General features: G+C 47.3%; 2 long non-coding RNA genes across 2 annotated transcripts in view; one reads left to right on the forward strand and one right to left on the reverse strand.

Annotated features, from left to right (window-relative positions):
• LOC144321613 (uncharacterized) overlaps window positions 1-25047 on the reverse strand; it is a 65182-nt gene that overhangs the window by 36442 nt on the left and 3693 nt on the right. The window lies entirely within an intron of this gene.
• On the forward strand, window positions 1453-6653 carry LOC144321612 (uncharacterized). Its single transcript, XR_013387214.1, has 3 exons — window positions 1453-1519; window positions 2205-2486; window positions 6172-6653. It is a non-coding gene; the product is annotated as an uncharacterized LOC144321612 (long non-coding RNA).

The following is a 25047-nucleotide window of genomic DNA, read 5'->3' on the forward strand; positions in this document are numbered from 1 at the left end:
CTGGAATCCCAGGATCACACCCTGAGCCGAAGGCAGACGCTCAACCACTGAGCCACCCAGGCATCCCTGAAAACTTGTTTTAATGTTTCTGTCTAAAAGTTGAATATCAACTATGTTATAGGCTATTGTCAAACTTTGGAGAATTCACAAAGGGTGGGGGGAGTTTGTGAAAATACTAATTAAAGGGAGAAAGCCTCTCTATGAAGAACTATCTTCTGAATAGAAACAGAATTTCCTGAGGGATGCAGTGACATCTTGGCATTCACAGAAAAGGTTACAATCTCTTTTTCATCTGGTTCTTTGCCATGCCTGAGCTGGAAAGACACCCTGCCTAGGATACAGGGACACCAAGGGAAGAATCAGACAGTGGACGAGATGAGTGACAATGGGCAGAATGAGAAGTCCCCACTCCAAGGCTATAACAGGACAGCGTACAGGGATGTGAGAACCCTGATTCTCCATCTGTGGTTGCAGATATGAAAGCCAGGCTCCAACCATGAAAAAGGAAACCAAGAAAAAGCAGGGGTAAAACCATCCATGCAAATGTGCAGCAGTGTCCCGGGGAAGTGGCCACCCCACGGAGGAATCCATTCCCAGCCTTGCTCATCTCTAGCACTGCCCCCATTTACCAATTCTCACAAATGGAATAACTAACTATGAGTATCCTTCCCTTAGAGGTAAGAAAAAGGTGTGCATTCTCCAGTCTCTCTTCTTTCCAGCTGGACACCAAAAATAACACAGTCATCAGGAACAGAGGAGTCCAGATGAGCAGGACCTGGAGCCCTGAGTCTCCGGGTGCAGGGAAGCTGCCTACTAACCAGGAACACCACCAACAACAAAGCTTCTGCTGCATGAAGCCATTGACATTTGGGAGTTCATTTTTTTATAGCAGCACGTGCTGCCACAACAAATACAAGACCGTAGTGAGTTATTCTCCCCAAGTCCAGTATGACCAACCAGTGATTTGTAACAGCTGAAGATGTGCCAAGAAGGCACTGAAGTATTTCTATTTTTTCAGAATCTTCCCTGGGTTGTATAGCATACTTTCATGTAAAGCAACCAGCAATTGTTATAATTTTTTTCAACTACAAAAAAATTAATTACTAATCAGAGTTATTATTTATCTGCAAGCAGATCATTCTCATGGATTTAAGCAGAAATTCTTTTAAAACACTGCAGAGACAATGATGATCTACAGGTACTAAAATAGTTGAAAAAGTAAAAGGTATATTCAGAGGGTGCCAAATTAGTGTCCACAGACTACTTGCTATTGTAAGGAGATCTAATTTGGTAACAAAGGGTTCAGGCTGCCACTAACTGAACTCACCGATCAAGCCAGTAGCCCTAAAAGTAGGGACACAAACCCCATGACACAGCATCACTACCAGATATTCCTCCCAAAACAGTTAAACTTTAATTTAACCAAGTCTCTAGAACAATTTCTTCTTTACAGGAAGGGCCAGGGACAGAGGAACGAGTAGAGATACCATGACCAGGAAGTAATCAAACGAATCCAGAGGTGAGAACTTCTACAGGTCAACCGGCCTGGTTTCTTTGGCAAAACAAGTCAGCAACATGACATGATTCTACAGTGAAAGAGACCTCTGAGACAGAAAAACTATAGGTGCAGTGTGGACACTGGGTGGATCCAGACTTAAACACAACTATAAAAAGGCATCTTGAGACAATCAGAGGAATACAGACTGGAAAGGAGGTGGGATTAAGGAATTACCGTTAAATCTTGCTAAGGGAAGATGAAAATTGCCAAGTTATAAGCATTTTTTAAGATTTTCTAAAATATTTTATATATTTATTCATGAGAGACACACAGAGAGAGGCAGAGACACAGGCAGAGGGAGAAGCAGGCTCTCCACAGGGAGCCTGATGTGGGACTCGATCCTCTGAGTAGGGATCACGCCCTGAGCTAAAGGCAGACGCTCAACCACTGAGCCACCCAGGCATCTCCCAAGTTATATTTTTTTAAGTCTTAACTTTTGTAAATTCATGCTGAAGTATTAGGAATGAGATACTAAAATTCTTTAGGTAGAAAGAGATACAGAAATTGGGGAGGAGCAATAGAAAAAAAAGAGGGGAGGAACAAAATTTAATAATTGTTGAATCTACCCAGTGGGTAGGTAGAGGCTCAGGCTTATTATGTGATTATTTTCTAACTTTGTTTATGGTTAACATTTTTTATAATAAAGAATGCTAAACAGCTCCCACCATCTTTGGGAAGACCAGAGAACCAGCCTTGGAGAACACTACCAGGAACAGATCTTCACATCTGCTCCACAACTCGTCCCCAAAATCCACCACCAGTGACTCAGTGCCAGATGCAATCACCTTGCTGGAGCTGCCACCAATGCCCAGTATGAGGGGCTGCCACTATCAAGACCATTGCTCCCTGTCGTGGCTGGCACTGTTACCAGACTCGAGTCCATCCAGATGGTCTCTTCCTGCACCCTGGTTGCAAGGAAAACCAAAAAGTGAGTACCTGGCATCTTCAACTGTATATAAAGATTTTATTTATTTATTCATGAGGCCCACAGAGAGAGAGAGAGAGGCAGAGAGAGTCCTGATGCAGGACTCGATCTCAGGACCCTGGGATCATGCCCCGAGCCAAAGGCAGATGCTCAACCACTGAGCCACCCAGGAGCCCCTCTTCAACTGCATATAGTAAGAGAGTCTCTGCCTTAAAAGTTGGAAATGCCCCTAAGAATAGGGAGGTTCAGATACTAGAAAACCAAAAAGAATGACAAATGACCACGATACATATGTGTATAAACACACCTAACTGAATAACATTCTGTGCTCATACCTGTGGCTCAGCCCTTGGTACTAACAGGAGAGGACCCTTCCTGCTGCAAAATCCATGCTCCTAATCTGGGTCCCACCACTCACCTCCTGGGAGATACTCAGACAATATGTGCAGTGCTGAGGAGAACAAAGGGCCTCTGGCATGTAGCCTCACATTTACGACCTGGAAACTCAAACTACCGAGAGAAGCTTCCTTAAAATGAGCCATCAAGGACGGAAGAAGACCTGAGCTTATCTTAGTGGGAGGAGGTAGAAGAAAAGGAGATGAAAAGTGAAAAGAAGAAGGGGAAGACACAGCTCAGGTGACAGCCTGTCCTGGTTTCCTTGGACCATCCAACTTATGTCCATTGTCATGGCATAATTAGTTAGTGTCACCTTTCATCGTCAAAATGACCCTAGTTTGTACAATAAATAATATGGGCCACCACAGAACAGTGGGAGCAAAAGCTCTGCAGCAGGAACTAGCCAAGGGGTGGGGGTGTGGGTGCTATGAAGAGCCAGCCCAAGAGGGCAGCTGAGCACCTATGGGGAGAGGGGTGAGGGTCCTGTGGGGGAAGTGCAAGGTGGCATCAGATGGGGTGTGGAAGCCACAGGGAAAAGCTCCTTCCTCTTCCCTGGGGCAGTGGGGAGCCACTGAGGACTCTGGCTCAAGATCATTACAGGCCACGTACCAACAAAGCATGGGGAGCAAGATTCTGGAGGCAAGGAGACCAGCCAGGAATCTGGGGGTGGGGGGGTGTGGTGCAGGGGGAGGATCACAAAAGGCAGGGCGTCAGGAGTCTGAGCGGCATGGTGAAGGAGAGAGTGAAGGCAAGTGACCGTGGGGGCCGCCCGTACACTTTTCTGGTGCCCTCGAGTGACAGAGACGAATTTCCACCCAGACTCGGCGTTAACACAAAGAGACGCAAAAGCTGATGTGACAAAACGCTAAGAACGATGTCTTTGATGTATGAACACTCCTCGCCCCTTTAGACCCTTATAAACAAGAGGTCAGTGCAGCCTCCCCCGGTGTGTCCAGGGTACACATCTTCAATAACAAGAGGTCCCTGAAGGTAGATTTCCTCTTATAATTGAGGGACTATTTCCATTTTGAGGGGCTGAGAGATGCTGCCGATTAATTGTTAATTTAGCCTTTTGAGACCTCAATTTATATGCAGCATTGACCAGTGTCTGCAACAATCTGAGCAGAGGAAGGACGAGGTCCTTAGGAAATTAATGTAATAGTTTCAGCTCATTACTAACAGAGCTTGTTCTTAGAGCCCAGGAACTTCATTCATTCGTTCAAAAACCGCTCTCAGATCCAATTAAAATCGGAGGTCACAAACAGCTGCAGCGTTATTTCCTCATGAGGAGAGGTGAGAGCTGACTTTAAAACTGCAGGAGTCTCAGGAGATGAGGAAGGAGATGTGTGAAACCCACGGGGCCACCACAAAGCAGGGGGGCTGCAGGCATCTGCGCCCCAAGGACCGCCGAAGAAACACAGACATGCTGCCTCGGGAAGGCGTTATTTCAAAAAGAATGTGGATCCCATCTTTAAGAAATAGTGCTGCATTCCTTCAGCTTACATTAGCACATTAGCACCCTTTCTTGGGGCCTACAAATTTGAAGTCCACCTAAAAAGAAGCCAGAAAAAGAAAAGAAAAAAGCACATACTTAACCCTTCCAGAGAAAGGCCAAATGTTGGCACCATTGGGAGACCTTACCGGAGACTGGGTTGTCGGGAATCAGACCCAAATCCCACTAGGGCTGAGAACAGCAACCAGAGAGGTGGTGTGGAGTCAGAAGACAGCTCCCTACTTCCCTCCACCAAGCTGGAAGCCAGGAGAGCCCTGTTTGGCCAGCAGCCCACGGCACCTGCAGGCCAGTCCGCATACCCCCTCTGGGTCTCAGACCCATCTGCTACAAAGTGAGGAGGCTGATCTTATCTTTGGGGGGGGGTCTGACCAAGGTCAGCATGCCTCTCCTGGATTGGGGTGGGAGAAGTCCTCCTGGTCCCTCAGAGGGCAGCCTGCCCCTGGGGTAGGAAGCGCCTCCAGGGTAGGTCCACAGCGTCCCCACTGCCAAGCAGGGGGAGACCCCTTTTTTTGTCTGACTTATTACATTTCCTCATAAGGTTTCATTTTGTAATGGTTTTGCTGCTAGATGGATGTTTGAAAGTCACTCCCAGAGTTTGGTGATAAGTATTCAAATACATTTTCCCAATACTAGGGGTACCAGTGTGGCTCAATCTGTTAAGCGTCTGACTTTTGATTTCAGGTCATGATCTCAGGGTCCTGAGATAGAGCCCCATGTGGAGCTCCATGCTGGGCATGGAATCTGCTGGAGATTCTCTCTCTCCTTCTCCTTCTGCCCTTCCTTGCCCAACACTGCTCACACATGTGATCGCTCTTAAAAAAATAATAATAATAATTCCCAGCATTAAACAAGAGGTGATACTTGGCTCAGCTCCATCAGAGAAGAAGTCAAAGACTTGAGGCACAAAAGGCCCTGTGCCTCTCTAGGACATGCTGGAAGTCCCCGCTTGTATGCCAGCCCCTCACCCAGATGCTCACTGCCAAACTAGCCAAGCTCAGCTTCTCCCACCTAAAGCACGCAGGGAGACACTGGAGGCAAGGGACTGGGTGGGCCCAGGCATAGACGAACTAACCACTGTACTCCCTTACAGACTGCAGAGTCCTTTTACCTGTCGAGGCTGCAGTGGTACATCAGTCCAGGACCCACACCAAAGACAAATCCCCAACTTCAAGGGACACTGAGTGTCTGAGAACAGAGGAGCAGTCCACCCATCAGTCAGCCCTCCCCTGTCAGCCCTAGAATCACTCATTACAACTACAGGGCAAGAGTCAGTGGAGGGCGAGACAGAGGGGCCCAGTGTGCTAGTCCCACCTTCTCATTTCATGGACAGAGAGGATGAACGCACGCAGGGACTCAGAGGCAGCCAAACCAGACCTCAGGTCTCCCAATTTCCCCGCTTCTGTGCTGCTTTGGAAGTCACATGTCCCAGAGGCCACTAGCTCTGCTCCCTTTTCCGGGCTGCATATTGAAGAAACAAGCCCAGAGCATCCTTTGCTCAAAATGTCCCAAGGCTGAGAAGAAGGTCTCTCAGGTGGTACCACTCTTTGGTCTTGAATCATGAATTCATTTCAAAGCACTTCTCAAGCTGGTCCCTGCAGAAATTCCACCTTAGCACAAACTGGATTCTCATTTGAATTCCTCCTGCCACCACAGCCATTTACTACTGCACTGACCTTTGCTTCTAGGTTAATTATAAATAGTTTTGCCTATTGGAGAAATTGAACTGAATTAGCTTAGTTTTAATCTCTCATCAATAATTCAAATGACCATTTCCCACAGATGAAAAATAAAACTGTCGAGGATGGATGGAGCAGACCCCCCCCCCCAACTCCCAGAGAGGCTTCAGCAGACAGCAGAAGGGGCACAGCCTCTGCAAGCAGGTCCTCAGCCTCCCTCGGCGGGCCCATGCCTGATTTCCCTCAGTCTGGCCTGGACCAGGGCCAAGGAGCACGAAGGATGTCCCAGGCTGGTCCGGCCCTGTCTGACAGCCCATTAGCCCCAGCTGTCGGAGACATCTGCCTCTTCTGATTACCGTCAGAGCAGAGGAGAAGCGACGGCCCCCAGCATCCCGCTGTCTCCCCCTGCACCAAACTGTCAGCAAGTGATTGTGCTTCCACTTGGAGGCACTCAGAAGCCATCCCTGGCTGCTATTTATAACCTCCCTGTGAGGTCACCTGCCAGTGGAGCTCGAGGGGGAGTGGGCCTCTCTGGGGCAAAAGGCCCAAACAGCACCAAGTTCCTGCTGTTGCCTGTGGGCAAGAAATAAGCAACCCCAGAGCTGAGCAAAATCCATTCATAAAACATATATGCAACATCAGGTCAGCTTTCGCTGTGCTGTGGGGCTAGGGACTCCAGGGTACACGAGAAGGACACTGAAACTGGCAGTTCGTGCTGTCATGGATGTCCTCAGAGGCCTGGAGACATGATTCCACATCTAGGCCACACCCTGGACAGGACTGCCTGTGATATCCAAAAAAAGATGCCTTTAGGATTACAAAGGAGCTGAAAAACTCCAGCTTCTAACATGAACCGAGCCACCTGTATGAGGGTCCTGGAACTGCCATAACCAATCGGCACAAACTGAGTGGGTTCCAACAACAGGAGTGCAGTCTCTCAGCACCGGGCCCCAGAAGTCTGTTACCCGGCGGGGCCTTACTCCCCATGGGGCTCTAAGGGAGAATCTGCTCTTTGCCCCTTCTGGCCTCTGGTGGCTCCGTGTTCCCTGACTTGGGCCACATCACTTCTGTCTCTGCCTCTATGGTCACACTGCCTCCTCTTCTCTCGTCTGTGTCTTCTTCATCTGTCCCAACTCTCCCTCAGCCTTTCTCTTAGAAGGACACTTGTCACTGACATTAGAGCTCACTGGAGTAATGTAGAATAGTCACCCCATCTCAAGATCCTTCATTAATTACATCTGCAAAGACACTTTTTCCAAACAGATTCCAGGTATGTGGGCATAACTTTGCGGGGGGGGGGGGGGCACCCATTCAACCCACAACACAGCTCACCCATGGAAAAACCAACAAGAGACTGGCGTTGGGATCACAAAGCTCAGAGTTTGAATCCCACCTCTGCCATCTACTTAATAACCAAAATTCAATCCTTTCTTAAGATGTCACCAACACCCAGTTTGAGTTCAATAAAGGGCCCAGCAGGGCAGTGATCTGAGAACAGGCCTTGCCCTCCTTCTCTCTCACCACAGAAGGCCTGACTGCATGCCCAGGGACAGTCCCACTCCAGGCCCAGATGGGGATGGAGAGCTTCATGTGTCCTGCAAGATGGCCCACAATGGAGCCATTTGCTCCCCCACTCCGAGGTCCCAGCACTCTGTCACCTCTCCTGACACCTCATCTTGCTGGGCTCCGGAACCTGGCTGCCCGCCCGCATGTTTCTGCCTCAGAGCCCCCAGCAACACCAATAGGTCTCCATCCCAGCTTTGTTTGCTTTTAATTACTAAGCCAACTAAACAAGCCCCCAGCGCAGCCATGTGTGCACACACCTGGCTGCCTCTGACAGGTAATGAATCGCTCAGCCATGTTCAAGGGCAGGCCTTCCTGACGGCAGGGGGGACAATCGACTGAGCAAAGTCAGGGTGAGCTCAGAGGTCAAAGAATATTGAGCAGGGAGTGTGGTGCCCTCCTCCACAAGCACCTGCCTCCCTCATGCTGTCCCTGAGCACAGCTCATATTGACACAGGTAGAGTCTCAGAACTATGTGTTTCTGACAAGGAGGATTGATTTCTCTAGGAAAATGGAAAGTGGACACTGAGCAAATACGCTCTTATATATCAGCACGGAGACAGAGATTCTTGAGCATCACTTGCGAGTGGCTAGTAAAACAAAAGTCAGGTTTTTCTTAAAGCCAGGAGGAAGATAAATGAGTTTATAGACCTTCTCTGGCATTATTATCTTCCACGAGATGAACAGACCTACAAAGCCCTGGGTTTCTCCTATCCCACCCCACCCCAAATTCTGAACCCTGCATGCAAGGCTGGTCACACACCTCCCTGGAGCCATCCTCCCGCAGGAGGAGGTCATCCTCAGTGATCCAGGGGTGGCAAAGGGCAGAGCAGGACACAGACACAACCAAGGGTCCTGCAGGTCTCAAGGATCACAATTCACCTCAAAGCCTGAGAGGTCGGCCACACGGGGGCACACCAGTGTCCATCCCAACACCCTGGACAGCGGGGAGCTGCCAAGAGGCTCGGAACAGCATGGCACTTCCAGGGTGATAGCCATCAAGGGAAGCAGGGGGCTAGTCAGTCCCAATCCCTGTCCCATAGGGAACCCCCAGTGGGCACCGGGTGCAGATTCACACTCACCCCTGCCCGTGCACACACACACACCTGACAGCATCTCTCGAAGGCTACACCCTGAAATGTTAGTGCCTCACCCCCTGTGTTGGGATTTGGGATTTGTTTTTCCTTGTGCTTTGTCTCCATTTTCCAAATTTTCTGTAATGTGCATCATATTATTTTTACAATGTGAAAAACTGCTATTCCTTAAACTGCACAAATGCGAAGAATTGGCAATTTTAATAACTCTCATATCACCGCATCCATTCCACAGGAGCGAACTGTTTGTAACAGATGATGCCTAATTATATTATAGGGGAAACTCAGCCAACTGTGTATGGGGGGACCGTGGGCACCATGGTCCTCCCCACACCAACCACTGGACACTCAGTTCTACCCCCCCTGCAAACACTGGAGCCCCAGCGCTGCTGTTTATCCCATTTAAGAATAACCAAAAGAACCAAATAGATTTCACAAATCAGTCTGTACAGTTTTCTCCTCGAGGACACTCATGCAGGCTTCCAGCAAAGATGACGCAAAATAACAAGACAAATGTAGTAACTAATACAAAGTGCTTGGTTCACTAAACAAAGAGCTTTTGATGCTGTAACTCAATTTATGTTGGCATAATAGGATCTGAGCGGGCTAAGAGGAGCCATATACAAGGGACAGGCTGCCCTGACAGCAAAGGGAGAGTGGAGAGCAGAAGAGCTTCTCAAGCCCGCTCCCCTCACAAACCGCCCACCTGGGACCTCAGAAAGGTGCAATCCCCTCAGGTGAGACTCCAAGGGAATTTTTACTTTGCGCTGAGAAAAGACTCAAGCATTGCTTGGTTGTTGATGGTACAAAAGACCAAACCGTAATCCCCTCTTCTGAGTGCCACCCTCACTCTTTCGTTGACCTGGCACCTACCGTGTCACCAAGGTGAGTCTGGGGAGGGATCTGACACAGTTGCCAATGCTCAGGAGTTCACAAGCTGATGGATACTCTTTGGTGCTGTCAAAGGAGGTGGAGACAGGGTCTAGTGGTTCTGCTGTCCCTGCTGACCCCGGAGTAGTAGAAAGGAGCCCAAACTGCTGCTTCCCAAGGTCCAGCCTTGGGGAATGATGGAAGATCCTCATGGTTACTCTTTGCACAAAGTCTGGTCTCCCCTAAGAAGCCATTCCAGGGCTGTGCTGCCAGACTGGAGGAAGAAGGCCTTTCCAGACACCCTGTCCCAGAGTCTGCTCTGGAGGGGCCCCATCATCTTTCCGCCCCCTTCACAGCCATGGTCCCTCTGTCACTGGCATCATTCATCTTTGTAATAAGAAGAACCTCTGGGTCTGAAGTCCAGGAATCCACCCTGATTCAAGGCTCTCGGGGAGGCCTTGGATAAGACTGGCACCCTCTCTGAGGGGCAGAGGACACACTGGTCTTGGCCCAGGTTGCCTGGATGGAAACAAAGGCTTAGCCCAGCTCTGCCCTCAGACATCTTCCAAAGAATTTCCTGGCATGACAGCCCCCAAAAGGCGGCACCAGTGGTAAGATCAAAAGCGTCCACCCACTTCTGTGGGACAGAAGGGCTGATGAGATGGTCATAGCAGCTGACAGTATTCATCTTGTGGTCGGGCCTACATGACTACATTGGGGTCAAGGCTTGGGGGCCAGGGGTGGGGAGCTGAAGCAGCATGGTGATGAGTTAGACTCAGCAGGCTTCTTGACCGTGAATCAGGAGGGTAGGTCAGAGTCAGTCTCAGATGAGTTGGCCATGTGACACTCTGCTCCACCAAATGGACAGGACCTTGGGAAGGGGACCCTGCTCTCTGCTCTCACGTCCTACCTCTGTCACCATCCTCATCAGGGATGGAGGGGAGCACAGAAGCACAAAGCAACCTCTCACCAAGCCTACCATGCAATCCCAATGAACAAGAGGGAGACCAGCAGACAGAAAATCGTCCCTACTTCCCTGAAGAGGAAACTGAGGCTTGAAAGAGTCAGAGCGAGCACCTAATGCTGGCCTCCTGCCTCTAGTCCCAGCACGCTGTCCTCTGCATTGCTCTGCCACCCTCTGCAGGAGTCCTTCTCATATGGGTGAACATTTGGGGTGCTGGGACCTGGCTGAGCCACCCCTGGCCTGGAAGGTCCTCTTCGGGGACACCTCTCCACTCCCATCCACCCATTCAAAAGCTGGGCCTGGGAACTGAAACTCCTCCCCACAATGCCCCTCCCCATGTGGGACCCCGGCAAAACTGATCACCTGTCTGAGCCTCAGTCTCCCCACTGTAAAATGGCCAGCTAGTCTACATGTCACCGGAGGGCCCCCCCACCTCCACCCTTACAACTGCAGGGACATCTAGGAGGCGTCAGGACCCATCAGAGTGCTGAACATTAATGGGGCTGGGACCTCAGAGGAGGCTGTTTCTCCCCCGGTCCTGTAAAAGATACAGAAATGAAAAACAGGGCCCCCATCTCAAAGACCCCACAGTCTTGCTGGAAAGACAAGATAGCACATGAGAGAGGGCAGAAAAATCCTGAAGTGCCCCAGAAGTGCTCTGAGTGCTTCCGGAGGAGGTAGCAAAAGAACCAGGCCCTGTGGATGGGTGATGGGTGCGTCTGGATGAGCCAGTGGGCAGGAATCACAGACAGGAGAAGGTACCAGCAAAGACCTAGAGGTAGCACAGAGCATCTGTGGGTCCAGGGCCACCAGGATCTGTGCACACGGAGACCTGCCCCACGCTCCTAACTCAAAGAGGGACAAGGGCCCTACACTTTGAAGTCACCAAATTCCTTTTAATGACTCTTAAGTGCTTCCTTACAACTTTCTATAAATCTACTAGCTCATTCCTGTCCCAGAACTCCACACGCAACCTCATTAGGAGGCAGTAAGTGGTGGGAAATATTGATACTTCTGGCTAATAGTGTTATTAATACCATTACCATTCATATCACCTCGTAAACAACTCTTGTAGGACATTTAGCATGGCTAAGTCCAAATGAAGATAATACCATTGCTAATTATATCTCTATAAACGTATTTTATGGCAGGGAAAGAAGGGCTCTTATATCCTCTGATTACTCAGTTGCCACAACCATAAGGAAGTAGGCAAGACTTCATGAAGACGTGCCCTCTGGGGATGATTCATTACGAATAATTGTGGTTTGCAAAAGCACAAGAGCTTTGAGGAGATTTTTAAAAAGAAAGGAATTGTCATTTGTAGGAGGGAGGACACGGAGAAAATATTCTCAGGCAGCCAGAATGAGAGAGGCTGACTCAGTGGTCTCAGCTGCTCTGGCACCACCAGGCAGGGTGCTCGGACTCACTGTCTGTCGTGTCTGAGAGGCAGAAAGTGGCCTGGGGAGGGCACACCCCAGCTGCTTGCTTACGGTGGAAATACACCTGTGTCGGTGACCATGGAACTCCAGGGAGAAGCACTAACCATGTGTCCGCATCTCATGGCAGGGAAGGAGGTATCTAAATCCAGCAGCTCAGAGATCGCTTTTGGAAATTACCCACATTTCTCATTTACTTAACAGTTTACTTAGAATTTACAGACTTAACGGGGGCTTATCTGAAGCTGGTGGAGTGGGCTCATGCTGTCTCAGGAAGAAGTGCCTGCCCGTACAGTTCCCCTCCTGCATTGTTTGGGAAAATCACATTCCCAGATAAGGGTCAAAAACACTAACTCTAAAGGAGGCGGTGAATAAGAAAATAAATGCTTTTCTTTTTTTCCCTTTCTAGCTGAGCTCAGACAATTTACAGTATTAAATGTCCCCTTGTACTCCGGAGAACTGGAATTGATTTTTTTCTTAAAAGTGCTCATTGGGTTGCTTATAAATTTCTCTAGCTGTTGTTATCAAGCTGTAAATTGCAGTTATGAGAATAATCACAGATCGATTGCAGTCATTCTGAGGGAGGGCTAGGCCTGCACAAACACAGGCAATTCAGGCTTTTGACAGACATTTGGAGTAAATTATCTCTAGTTCAGATTCAATTAATTAAGAATTGGTAAAATCTCAGCACGATGCCAGGGAGAAGCTTACCTTCCCTCTGTCTGTGGGGTAGTTGTTGGTGCCTTTCACCAAATATTTCCAGTTCTCCTCCTTACATGCAACTCTTCATCTCTTCTGAAGTCAGGCAAGGCCATGGGATGTGTTTGGGCCAATGAAACATGAGCATGAATAGCATGAATTTTGGGTAGAGGCTTTAAAACAACGGTTAGCAAACTTCTCCCACAAAAAGCCATGTAGTATAGAGTTTAGGCTTTGTGGATCATCTGGTAACTGTCAAAACTACTCACATCTGCTGTTGTACCAGGAAAGCAGCCATTGCTATGTAATCAAATGGGTGTGGCTATGTTCCAATAAAACTTTATTTATGGACAATGAAATTTGGATTTCATATAATTTGTGTATATCATAAAATACTATTCTGATTTTTTAACCATTTGAAAATATAAAATATATTCCTACACTGCAGAATGTATAAAAACAGGCGTGACCTAGAGGCCATGGTTGGCCAAACCCTGCCTTGCAAAAATCAGCAAGTGATTTGCTGTACCCACTTCTCGTCCCAAGACGAACATAGAAATGTGTGGAGATGGAGCCTCTATCAGCCCAAGCCTATGAGTGCCTATGATCAGTTTCCTCTAGACATACAGAGTGAACAAGAAATATACTCCTATTGTTTTAGCCATTGATATTGCTGGGTATTTGTTACTGCAGCAAACCTAACCCATCCTTTCTGAAACTATCTACAAAGTATTTTCCTAATTGATTAAGTAGACAATATGAAAGTATTACTAAGAAAAATGACTTTTCAAATATACTTTAAACATACTTTATAGTACTTATTTTCATTAAAATTATAAACTATGCATAAATGATTTTAATCTGTTCATTAAAGCAAATCCCAAATATGCTGAAACTTGACATCTCCCAAGTCTATTTAGAATCACAATGGATTTTTAGAGTCACTTTGTTTTCAAGGAGATTCAATTTCAAACTAGACTTTCTCCTATTCTGTCCTGTTCAGTGAGATTGACAGTTTGAGAATCTTAGCCTCATACCCAATATTTCCATCTATAGACCAAGTGACAGGTGGGGAATAGCAGATGTTTCCAGACAAAATGAATCATTCCAAGCATCAAATTTTAATAATACATGATTGAGAAAGAAAGCAGCAGATAGAGACAGAGAGGTATGCCATGTGACTATGAGCATGTCTTTTGTCCTCTCTGGGTCCCAGTTTTTCCATCGATAAAACTGGCACATGGAATAAATGTCCTCTATGAGCTCTTTCAATTCAGATATTATAAAACTAGATGTAATTTCAAGCATAATTTAAAACAAAACCTTTTGGATCTAACAAACAAAATAGAAAAGAACTGTGCACAAAACCCAATCTAGAATTTTGATAACAGCCTTCACCTAAAGAAGTCAAATATCCCTATATTAAAGCCCACAAAATTGGTCTACAATGTCCAAGAAATTAGCAAAAAAAAAAAAAAAAACACCAACAGACAATGAATATATAAGAAAATGTTCAATATCACTAGAGATCAAAGTATACAGATTTAAAGATCAATATACCATATGCCATCTACTAACTTTATAAAGACTCGTAAGGAGAATCATGGTCCATAGTGGTAAGAATAGGGAGGGAGTAAAGAGACCGGTGTGGGTAGACCTGTCAGGTGGCATGGCTTTCCTGAAAGACAATGTGGCAATGTAAATTGAAAAACACAAATATGGGCATGCTCTTGGACCAAGCAAGTGAAATTTTTTTTTCTAGGAAAAAACTGGGTAAGTATCACAAGATATCAATGACACAACTGATTAATGTAGGATTGTTTCCAATAGCAAAAAAGAAAAAATTAGAAACAAGTAAATGACCAAAAGTAAGGAACTGTATAAATAACAGATGGCACACTGATACAATGGAATACTTTTTTCAAGTTAAAGTTTCTTTTGATAATTAAGCCATGAAAAGTAATGCTACCTTGCAGAATATGAGCCTAATTCTATTTAGGGGGAGAAAGGTAAAAATTATATCCATACATGGAAAACACACTGGAAATTTTCACCAGAAGTAGTAGTAATCTCTAGAGACTTTCATTTTCCTAATTATCCTTTTTTTGTATTTTCCATATTATTGTGGAATTAGGGGGAAAAACATTAAATTGCACTAAAAATTAAAACATATAATCTATGTCTATTGACTTTAAAATGTATTTTTGATACAACTGAAAGTTTTTTAAAAGTGAGCCACCAAATAATACATAGTTAGAGCTTGTTTGGAAAAATAGGGAAAAGACTAGAAGGAAATACAATAAAAATTATCTCTAAGGGAAGGATTATGAGTGATCCTTTTTCTTCTTGCTTATCACTTTTTTCTGATTTTTCTCTAACATAAATTATTTATGTAAAAGTAATTTTAAAAAACAACGTTTAAAAAAATAAAGAAATGAGTTGAGAAGGATCCAGATGGTTCAGGCAGATTTGCTCTCAGTACTAAATAAAATCACCTAAACCAGCCCCTGACCTTCAAAAAAGAAATAACCACCGCCATGGTCCATAGCATCACTCTCTGCAAGAAGACATTGCCTGGATGAAGCAGGTGGGAACATCTGGAGCCCAGGACTCCATGATGACCAGGGACACATTTTTAATACATGTGATATTAATACCTACAGTGTGATATAAATATCCAGTGTGATGATATCTGGAGGTGGGATCTTAGGGAGACCATTAGGTTTAGATGAGGTCATGGCCCCCATGACATAATTAGTGCCTGTCTTTTTTTAAAGATTTTATTTATTTATTCATGAGAGACACAAAGAGAGGCAAAGACATAAGCAAAGGGAGAAGCAGGCTCAGGCTCTCTGCAGGGAACCCAATGAGAGACTCAATCCCAGGATCCTGGGATCATGACCTGAGCCAAAGGCAGACGCTCAACTGCTGAGCCACCCAGATGTCCCATAATTAATGTCTTTCTAAGGGAAGGAAAAAACACCAGGACTCCTTCTCTTTCCACCATGGTAGGACACAGCAAGAAGGTAGCCATCTGCAAGCTATGAAAAGTCCTAACCAGAAACCAAATTTACCAGCATTTGGATCTTGGACTTCCCAGTCACCAGAACTGTGAGAAATAAATGTCTGTTGTTTAAGCCACCCTGTCTGCAGTATTTTATTATAGCAGCCCGAGCTGACTACACAGAGGTAATTTCCTTTCACCATGAATAATATTTTACTGCCTTCAAGTTTCCATTCTTTCCTTGGAAACCAGTATCAGGTTCAGTGTTGCACTTAGAAGGTACTTTGTCCTTTGTCCCTCTGAATACTTCAAGATTTCCTTTTTCATTTCTGGTAGTTTCACTGTGATGTGCCTACATAGACGCCTTTTAATTTACTCTATCTAGGATTCATAATGCTTCTTGAGTCTGTGGCTTGATATTTTTGTCAGTGTGGACAAATTCTTGGCCATTATCTTTTCAAATATTGTGCCCCCCACCCCCGCACTCCTCTTTCTGGGACTCCAATTACAAATGTCAGACCATTTCATCATGTCCCATATCTCCTAGAGTCTTTTCTGTATTTTCTATCATTTTTTCCCATCATTCAAACTGGAAATTTTCTACCCATCTTTCTTCCAGTTCACCAATCTGCTCTACCACTGTATCTAATATTCACTTAAATCCCTCTGTTGAAGTCTCAGTTATTGGTTTCACAGTTCCCAAATTTATGTGATTATTTTACAGTTTCCAATTCTTGGGAGGAATTCTCTACGTGGTCATTCAAATTCCTGAGTGTATTAATCACAGGTAGTTTAAAGTCCACATCTGATCATTTCAGTTGCCAGACTCCTTTCCAGTCTATTCTATCCTACATTTTCCCTCAGTTTTTAGTCAGTTCTTGTCTTATATATGCCGAGTTATTTTTTGGTGAATTCCAGATAGTGTAGAGATAATATGAGTTTCCAGATCATGTTGCCTTGCTCAAAAGAAGATTCATTTTTGCTTCGGATGACAAACTCAGTAGGGACAGATGACCTTAACCCAGTCAGTGGCTAAGCTGATTTAAAAGGCAGGTTTCAGGGGCACCAGGGTGGTTCAGTCAATTAAGTCCTGACTTTGGCTCAGGCCATGAATTCAGGGTTGAGCACTGCCTCTGCTCCCTAGTTGGTGCCATCTCCCTTTCCTTCTGCCCCTCCTCATGCTTATGCACACATGAACGCTGTCTTGTGCGCTCTCCCCACCCCCATATAAATTAAATCTTTAAAAAATAATAAAAAATTAAAAATTTGTAAATGGAATAAAAGTCAGGCCTCAGCTTGTCTGAAGGTTAGTCTATTTCAGGTTCAACTACACTATTAGAAGTCGTAGCTGAAAGTCTGGGGAGCTTACCAGGGCCCTTCTTAATTGGCAAGACCTGAACCCCAATCTTCCCCCACAAACCCATTAAAATGCTAAAAGCTACACTCAGCTTTCTCAACCATTTAGTAACCACCACCTGTGCTGCCTCTCAGGGGGCAACCAACCTGAGAGTAAAAGTGGCACCAAAGATCTGGCTCTCCTCTTTGGGTTTCCCTTCTTTCCAGAATATAGGCCCCTCTTAAGCCAAGCTTTTGTTGTTCTTTAAATCTTTTTTTTTTTTAATTTTTATTTATTTATGATAGTCACACACAGAGAGAGAGAGAGAGGCAGAGACACAGGCAGAGGGAGAAGCAGGCTCCATGCACCGGGAGCCCGACGTGGGATTCGATCCCGGGTCTCTGGGATCATGCCCTGGGCTGAAGGCAGGCGCCAAACCGCTGCGCCACCCAGGGATCCCAAGCTTTTGTTGTTCTTATAGCTTTCCAAATCTTTCCACATGTTGTATGAATTCTATGGAACTATATTCTAGTAATTATGACTGCATAAACAAATTTCCCCAAAACTCAGTGGTTTCAAACCAGAGCAATCACTTATATCTTTCAGTTACTATGGTCAGGAATTCAGAAACATTTCAACTGAGAGATTCTGGCCTGGGGTCTCTGATAAGGCTGCAGTGACATGGCAGCTTTGGCTAGGGTCATCTCAAAGGCTCCATCACTCAGATGTGTGGTATCTTGTTTGGAAAGACTAAAGCAGTTGGACATGCGGCCCCTGAGGCATCTCTCATTATCTCACGTAATCTTGCCATGTGACTGCTACAGCATGGAGGCTTCAGATTAGACTTCTTGCGAGTCAGCTCAGGGTTCCCAAAGCATGTATCCCAGGACAGAAAAGGAGAGGCAGGTGTAAGCTTTTATGACATAGTCTCAGAAGTCATGCAGCTTCCCTTCTACCACATGCTCTTGACCCAGGATATTACAAAGGTCCAATCACATTTAAGGGGAAGGGATATAAACTCTACCTCTCAATGCAAGAGTGTCAATGCCATGTCATAAGAAGACACAAGAAGCATGAGCATGTAGTATGGAAGAGACGTGGACATGGCCATCTGGAAAATATAACCTACCACAACTTCCCAACTGTTCTTGATAGCGGGTTGGTCTAAAAGAAGCTAGAAAATCATTTCTAAACAGAGAAATTCCCTCCTCTATTAACTTAGAGTAATCTTTAATTAAGATAAGACTGCCATGACTGTGCTTCGGTGAAAGACATCCCTGCTTTGGAGCTTTTCCTTTGGTCCTTTTCTGTATTATCTATCATTTCTACCCCCGCCACTGGGCTGAGGTCTGCCATCTTCCAGAGAGGGAGCACTTTTCACATCAGTACTGAGCAAATCTCAGAGGCCCTGGGAGAGTGCACGCACCATTTTGGCAAGACTTTGGCCATTCTAACTGACCTAGTCTGACTCTGCTGCTACCCACTCAGACTCACTCCGAAGGCTCATTTCTCCAACCCAACAACAGAAAAGAAAATCCAAACCACTTCTCCATGACCTATCCTACCTTTGCATTATTTCCTCAGCTCAGTACTTCCCAGAGACTACTCTGTAAAAACTCTCATCCTACATAATACGAATTCTGTTTAAAAAAATACAAAGAACTGTATGTACAAATTATTCCCCCTGCTTCCAGGGTCTTAATGTGTATTAACATACAGCCTCTGAAAAGTCCTGCAGCAAAGATATTTGTTTCACCTTCATTTCATGAATTTGTTTAATCATGGAAAATGGATTTGAGGGAAGTTATCTTTTTATTAGCAAGATGCCAATTAACACCGCCATAAACATTATGTAGAACATATCAACATTGTATAAAACATCTGCAGACTTCTGGTCTCATCTCTGCTCTTGTGGGACCATAGAACCAAGTTGTTTATAATAAAATATTCTGTCTCAAATTGCCCAGTGGGAACGAGGTCATGGCTGATCACTCTTTTGCTCAGTGGGATGCATTTCTGGGTGTTGGGAAGCAAGAAGATGGGCCGTGTACCATTTTCCAAATTAGGCTGATGAATGCATCAACCTTTTCCACCTGCCAGTAACACAACAAGAAGTTTTTAAAAGGCTCATGTTTACTGTCTGCCAATACACATGGGGCCATTAGCCAGTTGGCAGGCCTTGTGCAAGCTTCATTTCTGCCAGCTTGTAGTGAGCTGCCCACTCCCTAGCTGAGAGCCACGATCAATGCCCCTTCAGGGCTAAAGGACTGCAGAGGCAAAGGGGGGGAGGAGCAAATGGGTTTGATGAGGGAGGAAGGAGAAAGAGACAAAGCCTGCTCACCTCTGCAGTAGAGTCCTCCCACTCGAAGGTTCATTCCAGGCATCACTGTCTATCTGTTCTCCCAATCTCTTGATAATTTAGATGTGCTTCCAATCGAGAGCTGAGTTGTTTAATAAAGCAAAGACAATCGACTCTTCCCCAGTGTTATAATAGTCTCTCTGTGTGTTTACTTGAGAACAAATGCTGTTATAATTTCTTTGGGGAATCAATATCTTCCAGTGCATATGCACTTCCCTATTGGAGGTTCAGATTGTGTTAGGAGAGAAGGGGAAATTTATTGCCTTGTAAACGCTGGCAGAAGGTAGTAGGTTTAGTGAGAGCTGTAATTAAAGTTTTGCTGATAATAAAAAATGGAGGCAATAAACAATCACACAAATTTTCCAGTCCTCGGCTCTAGAACTGCTAAACCATCACAGGGTCCTGGACACTTGCTGGTCTCTGCACTGTTAACCTTTGAAAGTGAAGGCCCCCAGAGGCTGCCAGCTCCTGGACCCTTGAGACGCCCTCCACGTGCTCACAGGCCCAGCAAGCTACAGGCATTCACTTTTCGATCTGCTCTCTTGAATTTTAGGGCAGCAGGCAGCAGGCCAATCTTTGTTTTATGGACTACTTCCAAGGCTGGCTATTCAAGCCAGAACACTGCCAGGCCAGCAGTCTACACAGGATTTGAGATCGGGGGACACAATCCAGAGGCAAGGATCTGAACTCCAAAAGGAACTGAAGCACCAGGGGAAGTGAACCAGTTCCTATCCTTCTTGGAAGCCCCCCAACCCGGCCACCCCCAGAAACCCTGTGTAAGACCGCCAGAGCAGCACAGGAGGATTTCCCAGGGATGACTGCTCACCTCTCCACTCCCAACTGAGCACTGGCTGTGCTGTTTCATATCTGTTCTGGGCTTGACAGAAGCAGGGAAACTGCATGGTTGGGTGGCAGTGGGAGTGGAGAGCTCCTAGTACCCACAGGAGGCAAAGCCAATGCTGTCTGTGTCTGAAGCTTCCACCTACCCCCGCCACTGGGCTGAGGTCTGCACTTCCAAACAGGATACAGTCACAGTCACCTCTCCCTGAGATCTCTTGTCAAAAGAATGTCAGGCTACAGAGGAACGAGGCAATTTCTCTGGCTCACAGCAATAGAGACATCATCAAGGCTTCCTTGGCACTGGACACCAAAGTGAGATCAACCAGCTTGAGGAAAACCAGAGAATATCTCCACTCACAAGTACCACCACACCCCCGCAGACTGAATTCCCCAAGAGGGGGAACTTGGTCTATAATCTCTATAGCCATCCGCTCAATAAATACTCACAGAGCACCTGCTACCTGCCACACATTGTATCACCCACACCCAGAACCACACACTTGAAGAATGAACAAGTTAGCAAACTAACCTCAATATGGGCCAGGAAGTTCCCCCTGAGAATACAAGAGTCTGAGTCCTTCTAGAAATAACATTCTTGATACTGAGCATCTACTATGTGCCAGAGAGTCTACAAAGCCCTTAACAGATGTTCATTCTCTGTTTTCATACTCACAACCACTCCCTGAGAGATAGAGGTGGTGGTGGTCTCTGGCAGCAGAGGATAGTAAGACTCAGGGTGAATCACTGCCCCTGGGGTCAATGTCACCCAGCCAGCACAGCACAGGGTGGGGTACAAACCGACAGCATTTGTGCACCAAAGCTCATGTTCTTTCTCTTATGCCGTACTCCCTGTGCCACAAGAGCCCCTCAGCTGCCACCAGGTGTCTTCTACCTCCCAGAGTCTATGGCAGGAGCAAGGGTGGATGGTAGAAGGTACAAAGAGAGGGTCAGATGAGGGTACCTGAGAAGCCCTAGAGGACAGAAAGGCCGCATCCTCAGAGGAGAGCCATAGAGAAGCAGTGAGGGAGCTTAGGTATTTATAGGAAGCAGACCTGGCTGGGACTCCAGCTACTGGCAGCTCCAGATGCTGCGCCTCTCCCTCCTGCCCCATACTCTATCCCCTACCCCTCCTCTCTGGTGTTCCAAGGCCTAGAGCTTGCAGGGTTCTTCAGTGCAGTCCTCTTTCCAGAATGCAGGCTCTACCGAAATAGACACTGGAATGGCCACAGCCCAAGCTCCTCCCTCCCGGGGCCTTGGCTATGAGTCTCCTCCAGCCAGAGCCAGGCACACCTATCCTCTCCAGGGCTGGGCCATGAGCACCAGACATAGCTAGCCACCAGAGAAACAAGGTGACATACGGAAGCTGGCTGTCCCCAGAACATAAGACCCTCCAGTTGCATGGTCCTCTGCCAGGCGGCTCCCCTTGGTGTCAAGGGTAGGCCTGCACCTGTTCTGATGCCTCTCTGCGACCCCTCTCTTCAGAGCCCGCAGAACTTGCACTGACCTGATGTTGCTCATCTCCAAATAGATGAGGGACTTGCCCTGTCTCACATAGGAACCTCAGGATTAGTGCTAGATGCTCCTGGAGAAGGTTCTGCCTGCCCCCCTCCAGACCCAGGAGGAAATCCCAGGCAAGTGCCCACATTTGCCACTTCCCAGCCCTATGGTTCCTCCAAAGAATCCAATGGCCCTAGATGAGGGTTCCAGAGCTCAGGCTGCGGTGGGGACCCTGGGTTGCTGATTATCCAATAAAATTACTGGCAGGCATTAAATCTATCCTCAGTTAACCCAGTGTCTTTAATAATAAAAAAGATTTTTCACTGGGGATAAATACCATGTCTCATTTCCTCACTCTCTCTGGTCTCCTGTCACTGTGCACTTATTAATACGATGGCTAATATACGGCTCCCAATCAGCCACTAAAATGCTGCTGTTATTCCTACTAATTCGACAATAAAATGTGGCTATACCAGGCCATAAAAAGTGGATTGTCATGTGACTGGGGGCTCTGCGGGAAGTGATCCATGAGGCCTAGTGGTCCAGAACTGGCCACCGGAACCCAGCTACCATGGCCACAGTGCACCTCACACCTAAGCCACAGCCCCTCCCTGCAAACCCTCACTGCCCAGGGCCCAGATGCCACCCACAACCCAGACATGAGCTTTACCTGCTGTATTTGTTTTCTGCTAATGGGTAACAAAGGACCACAGACTTGGCAGTTAAACAATACCTACCAATGACCTCACACTTCTGGAGGTCAGAAGTCTAGGAACTTCTGAGAGTCTGAAATCTCAGCTTAGCATCTCAAGAGGCCTAGATCAACCTGTCAGCTGGGATGTATCCTAGCTGGAGGCCTGACTGGGGGAAAATCCATTTCCAAACTCATCCAGGTTGTTGGCAGAACTCAGTGCCTTGCACATCGGGACTGACATCCCCATTTCCTTCCTGGCTATCAACTAGGGATCATGTGCCAGGGTTGCCTTCAGGTCCTAGCCACCTGGCCCTCTCCACCAAAGGGCAGCTTACCCCTTCAGAGCCCATAGGAAACACTGTCTCCAGTCTTCTGCTTCAGAGAATCACACCATGTAACATCATCACTGGAGTGCTGTCCAGCATGTTTACAAATTCCACTTACACACAAGGAGAGGGCATTACACCAGGCGGTGCAGTCCCGCCCCCCCACACACATACACACACCTGCCTCTGTGTATAGACAATGGGTCGGTACCCACTCCCCTTCTCCTACATGCCCTGGAGGGCTGCTAGCTCTTCCCTAAGCCCAAGCCTCCACTCCTGGCCAAATGGAGAAGCAGGTCCGTAAGCATCTGGCTCTGGCACTGAGAAACGTGCAAGGGAGGGAGGAGCACAGGAGCAGCCCCTCACGGGTGAGCACAGTGCAGAGCAGACTCTTGTCTGAACGGCAGGGATTCACAGCCAACCCAGAGGGTGTGATTTTCAGCTTCTCAGAAGCTCCCCTCCCTTTCATCTGCCCTCCCCCAGTTAAAGCAAACCCCATTGCCCACTGGGCTATTCCCTCATACTGGTTCTGGACACCCAGCTAGGGGTGGGAGGGAGGACCACACCAGAAGTGGGGGAGCAAAGCACACGCAGACCCCCAAGGCACCACCAACGCAGGGACTCAGCAGGGGATCTGCCTCTGTGAACCTCCCAGCCTGGAGCTGCTACCCAGGGGCCCTGAGGCCTAAGGAATGGGCCCTGCTCTGCCTCCCGGTGTTTTCAAGGCCCAGGTAGGAATTCACCAAACCGGCTCTGTTTTAAGGGTGAGGTCTATATGGAAATAGACCCATGAGCACTGAACCACAACAGCCAGCCGTGAGCGGCCCCCCCTTCCAGCTAACACCCACTCTGCTGCTGTAGCCTCCCAGCACCCCTGCACAGATGCGTCCACCCTCCGGGGCTTCTCCACCCCTCCACCCTCCCATATCCCTCCCAAACCTTTGCTCTCATGTTGCCCTCAGCCAGGGACACCTTCCCTCTTTCCCTCCTGTTCTGCTCACCTTCTTACTGATCCTTCCAGTCATGGTCTCATCCTGGGTTTACGGGAAACCCTCTGCAAATTCTTCAATACCCCCCACACCCCCAACCATGAAGAGGCGGGAACACATACCCCCCTCCCTGGTCTTAGCGACTCACACCCAGTGAAGACAGTCCAGCAGAAGTGATGCTCACTTGCTCCCCAGGCTAAATCAGAAAAGACAATGCATCTCGACCTGACTTTCTCGGGTCCACCCTTCTCTCCATGCAGCTGCCAAGCGTGGGACAGCCCTGGTTGTGGAGACAGGCCACTGTCTCCACTGACGTCCTGGCTGGTAGGAAAACCTCCAACACCAGCCAGGTAAGTGAGGCAGCCTTCCAGGCATTGACTCCCCACCAGCCACCACCTGCCATAGGCAACCAACCACACGGGAGGCCCAGAACAAGAACCCACAAATGAGCCCAGTCCACCCCCAAGAACCAGGAAAGATGATAATAGAAGATGACTGTAGTTTTACAGCATGGAGTGTGGGTGGTTTGTTATTGATAACCAGAACAGAGCGCAAGGAGGCTTCCGGTGATGCCTCTTTCTCTCCTTCACGCTCAGCCCTTGGCTGGGCTGCCTGCCTCCCTCTGAGCTCCTAAAGGGTTCTGCATAGCACAATGGTTAAGAGTGCAGCCTCTGGAATCACACCCTTGAGCTCAACACCCTCTTCCATCACCCACCGGCTGGGTGACCTCTGGCAAGTTCCTTTTCTTCTCTGAGCCTCAGCCTCCTCGTTTATAAAACGTAAAAGGTCATCAGACAGCCTGGCCCTGCACATCCATGGGGCCAGGGATTGCCAACCCCATGGGCCCAAATGTTACAAGGGAAGGCAAAGGCAGGAGGGTGACCAAAAAGACCCTTCCTGCTTGAGGACACCGAGTCATGACATTTAGGGGAGGGCTGTCCCTCCCCCATCAAGGAGAGACAGAATGAGGTCTTCAACACCATCCCCAAAAGGAAAGACCAAGCCACCTTTAAAGAATGACCAAGGTCATATGGTGAAGCTCTGTGTAGACACAGAAAAAGGGGGGTGAATTATTAATGCCTGGGCTGAGGAAACAGGCTTGAGTGCCACCATATTTCTCTTCCCATTGGATGCTCATCTTACAGAAAATATAAGTGAGAGCAAGACCTGATCACTAAGAAGAAAAATGTGGATTTCCTCCAGCACTTTCTGGCTAATCAATTCTTGTCTACTGGTCATGGCAGCTGTCAGTGGCCAAGTCCACCAGGGAGGAGTCTGCCTGGGTTTGGGACACCCCCCAGTCCCACA

The sequence above is a fragment of the Canis aureus genome, chromosome 10 (assembly GCF_053574225.1).
Source record: "Canis aureus isolate CA01 chromosome 10, VMU_Caureus_v.1.0, whole genome shotgun sequence".
Lineage (NCBI taxonomy): Eukaryota > Metazoa > Chordata > Mammalia > Carnivora > Canidae > Canis > Canis aureus.